The 4,770-nt window shown below is 35.5% G+C and overlaps 1 long non-coding RNA gene across 1 annotated transcript; it reads right to left on the bottom strand.

Annotated features, from left to right (window-relative positions):
• Nucleotides 1-233: 233 nt before the first annotated feature.
• LOC149189080 (uncharacterized) lies at nt 234-4,493 on the bottom strand. Its single transcript, XR_016255873.1, has 2 exons — nt 1,573-4,493; nt 234-1,520 (listed from the first exon to the last, which is right to left on the bottom strand). It is a non-coding gene; the product is annotated as an uncharacterized LOC149189080 (long non-coding RNA).
• Between the last annotated feature and the right edge of the window lie 277 nt (nt 4,494-4,770).

A 4,770-nucleotide genomic window follows, 5' to 3' on the forward strand; every position in this document is an offset into this window, starting at 1 on the left:
ATCACATAACTTGTCTCTGTTACGGCTCCTTTGATGATTCAATGCCACTGCTAACTTCTAATATGCAACGATCACGTTCAATGTACAAAACTTCAAATGTGTATAACTTCAGGCAGAGGCCATGGGGAATAGCTTCCACACTGCTTCTGTGGGCATACGTGCACATACAGCATACACACAAAACAATGTCAAATTTACAGACAAACACGCCTAACATCACAGAGACAAAACCATACACAGGGCAAGTCACCGTCTTATTACACAATAGCATATATATTGAAAGGGTTTTCTCTCACAGACACCATGCCTAGCATCACTTAGCCAAAACCATACATAAGGAAAATCACACAAAACCATAATACGATGGAAGGATTTTCTCAATTTTTTGAATCTCTGTCACTGTCTTTCTCCTTGCATTACAGAACACCTTTTAGTGCTTTTTACATTATTCATGTACCAAGAGGCAGTCACTATCTGTGTCTCCTGTAAAATATGTTCTGCTTCATCTTCTGCGTATTTCACATCCCTTTTCAGCGTTATTTTCGCTACCCTCAAAACTGCAAAGAGTTATATATGTTACACGGATATTATTATTTTCAGAATCCGCCATTCTTGTCTCTATACAACAACTTAATTCTATTGCCTGACACATTATTCCTGTACCAAAATGGCATTCGGTTTTCCTCTTCATCATCAGCAAAATCTGCTCTGGTTCACCTTCTCGGCCTTTCACGCTCCTTTTCTGCACTATTTTTGCTGCTTTCAAAACTTCCCAAATTGTCCTACTCCCCAACCTATAGCAACCATCTGTCACTTAAACTGTGCAACCTCGTGACCTCAAAGTTTCAGAACTCGACTCGGATTCACTTTGCAAATTCTCCATATCCAGAAATGCTGCTGTATCATCACAACCGAATGTTTTCAAAAACCCATTCCCTCGTCTTCCTAAATATCCAACCTCCTCTTGTTGCTGAATCTCCTGAGCATCAACTAGAAACAGTCCACAACCCATTTTATGAAGTACTGCACATGTAGCAGTTTACATCCAAACACATTTGTAGACTATAACAATATACATATTGTAGACTCTTTCATGTCCACCAACCCAGCAGCGAACATACTCAATCCCTAATGTTCAGATTTAAAATTTCATAACTGACACAAACACGCTGTTAATAGTTAATACGTCATAAGCAGTATCAATAAACCTGATTAGCTCAAAGGCAAAGCTTTGCGGTTATGTATGGCAATGTACCAATATAGAATATTCCATTCAAGCGGTGTTTCCAATTGTAAACTAATTGTAAGCTTTTTGTTTATGACGAGGAGTTCCATATGCGTATTAGAATTAGACACCCACATTAGCACAGCAGCTTAGGTGCTCCACAACAGCCACAGATAAGTATTGAGGACTAACACCAGCTTCTAGAGAGTATGTTAATTTTATGCAGACATTTGAATAACGACACTGACGACTGTAGGATAAAATATATTCCAGTGGCCTTGCAAAAATTACCAACCTTAATACAATGACATATTGCATTGAGCAAACATGAATCAAAAATTACCAACCTTAATACAATGACATATTGCATTGAGCAAACATGAATCAAGAAGCTAAGAACAATAATGTCTAGATTGTTTAAACTATTTTAAACAACCATCAATTAAAATTATAAATCATTATAGCTTAATCTGTTTTAAAGATGACAACACTGTCTACATTGTAATATACCTTAAAGTTTTAAGTGCAAACTGTCCGATCAATCGTTCATATATATGTCATCGAATGGATGAAAGGGAGAAAATAACAGGAACAGTACTGACAAATCACTACTAAAAGATGGCTTGCGAATAGCACGAGGTACTTGAGATATGTGGGAATAACAGAATGACACTAGCAGAATATGATCCAGGTCCTTTGTTTAAGTGGCTATTTATATACGTTGCCGTGTGGATTGCCTTGGCCCAGTTATCTTCTTCTATCACTATGACTGAAAGATAACGGGGCAAGACTAAAGTTGTATTAGTTGATAATGCAATGACATTGCATTTAGCAAACATAATCAAAAAGCTAAGAACAACAAGGGAAATAGTTTTTTTGCGCGAATTTAAATTTGAAATGTTCTACTGAGCTAAGAATTTATTTGAAATGTTATACTAAGATAAATAAATAAATAAATAAAAAAGAAGTTCGGCAAACCCATTTTAGCAAACGAACCCAGGCAGCAGTTATTGAGCACCAAGTTCTTTCGTATGGGAAGAACCCGGTTCATATGGGTTCATCTGGGAAGTACCCGCTCTGCTCCAGCACATGTTCATAGCAACAAGGTTCTTATGGGTTATGGGAAGAACCCAATTCTTATGGGTTCATCCCTGTTCATGGCAACCAGAATCCAGGACAGAACCGCGAACCCATGCTTCACAAACTTTTTGTAATTATAAAATGTCAGGGATATGAACAAATTAAACTTGCTCAAACAGTATCATGATGCTTTTATGTGTTGGATGTCATCATCATCGCAATTTTTCATATAAGCTAATTTTGATTTTGTATAGATTTTGAATACAGCAATTTTTCGTAAATGCTAATTTTGATTTTGTATAGATTTTGATACAGCAACTTTTCATATGAGATAATTTTGATTTTGTATAGATTTTGGATAATTGGTTAAAAACCAACTTTTGTTTTCATTAATAAAATTACCTTTTAAAATCATAAAATTATATATATCTGGTATATATGCATCTAAAACTTAGATTTATATTTATTACGTATTAAATATTGAAAATTCTATATACAAACTTTTAGACTTATATTTATTTATTAAGCAGTAAGTTTATATTTATTAAGCATTAAGATGATTTGAAAAAATATATTTATTACGCATTAAGATGATTTGAAAAATAGAAAATCTTCTGGCTGCTTAAAGCATAAGAAGTGTCTAATAAAATAGATGAAAATAATAAATTTCCTTTCAATTTATGTATATTGAAAGATTTGAAAAAATAGAAAATCTTCGGGCTGTTTAAATGATAAGAAGTGCCCGGTAAATGAGATGCCGGTAATAAATTTATTTTACGTTGGTAAGTACCCCAATAAATTGATAAAATTTATGTATATTGAAAGATTTGAAAAAATATAAAATCTTCTGGCTGCTGAAATGATAAGTTCCCAATAAAACAGATGCCAGGAATAAATTTATTTTCTTTTTGTCAGTAATCCGATAAAATTTATGTATATTCATGAAAAAAAAAATATTTTCAAAAGATATTCGCATAGAAAAAAATTAGTTATTTTCTATTTCTTCCGGAGAGAATACACCACACTCCTCGCTCCCAATACCTAAAGTTCAGCTTAATGAAGCTTCCATGGTGTGAGTAATCAGTTGAATGCCATCAAATAAACTATCCGCAATCCTTCCTTCTACGTCTTTTTTAATTTTAAGATTAAACAGAAACGCAATCCTTCCTTTCACATCTTTTAGAATTTAAAATTGAAAAGAAACGCAATCCTTATTGCATTTAAGAATTAGCAGAAAATGCAAAAATGACAACAACAAATAACTTAGATTTAACAGAAAATAATAAATAAATGGAGGAAAGAGTTTTATCGGACTGCATACCTGATAAAATTAGTGTGTTGTAACTTTTAAATACCTGGCACAATCGTTTAGTGTGTCGGGTGGGGGAATCTGTAGGCTCTCCGTCAAAATTGGATTAACCGTCGGCCATATCAAACCATCAATCAAAGATTGCAACACAAAACGCGCGACACAGACCTCCGGCAAAAATAAGCTCGGATGGTTGGGAAGGTTCACCCTCCCCCAAAGAAGAAAATAAAACATTTCATTAATCTGATGGCCCGCCTGCAAGCGCACCCGCAAAGGCAATGCCACATCAAACCCCAATGAAGCTTTAATGGCTATTGGGTTTATAGACATCAATCACCCTTCACTTCCAAATAAAAATTTCTTCAAGAATGTAAATACAAGATAGATTCCAATCCCCGTGATTTTGGATCTCGTGGGACACAATTTTTTCCCTCAATTCATCCCTCCATAGCCCTAGATCTCGAAAAATAAATCTCCAAGAATATAGACTGACAACGGCCTCTAATCATCTCTACAGGTTCGAAACGTAAATTAAAAATGAAACCCTCCATTAAATAAAAGACTTCAAAAGATGAAAATGGCTTCTAACAGACCTTTATTGTCAGAGCATTTTCAGATAAATCATGGTCAGATTGGAAAACCCTTCATAGAGAAAAGTATCCAGCCAATGTAGTCCGATCGCTCGTTCCAAAACCCCGATTCTCGGGCAGATAGTATTCCTGAACATTGGAAATGACGAAAACAGAAGGAATTCGAAAAATTGACCACCAAGCTCAGTCTAGCATTCTAAACAGACAAGCTAACTCAGTAACTGAAGACGTCCCGAATCGAACCCTGGAAACTACTACCAAAACGATGAGTGAACGAGGATTGGCAATGCCCGACTCTGCAATTTAAAGAGAATTCTGGAGAGAAACTGACGGCTCAGATTAATGGTCGTATATTCTGATCGATGGTCCACATATCTCGCAACTTTCGGAAGAGTGTGAGTCAAGTTGACAGACACGTCAGCTTGAATGCCGTTCAGCGCGCTTCTCGACAAAAATCTCGATTTTGGAGATTCCGTGACACGTCAGCTTATCTTTAATGGACGTTAGCGATATGGTTGACAAAATCTTCATATCGACAAAAATCTCGAATTTGGAGATTCCGTGAC

Source organism: Pinus tabuliformis, chromosome 3_1, assembly GCF_031772625.1.
Source record: "Pinus tabuliformis cultivar Carrire ecotype Pingquan chromosome 3_1, CPIR1, whole genome shotgun sequence".
Classification (NCBI taxonomy): domain Eukaryota; kingdom Viridiplantae; phylum Streptophyta; class Pinopsida; order Pinales; family Pinaceae; genus Pinus; species Pinus tabuliformis.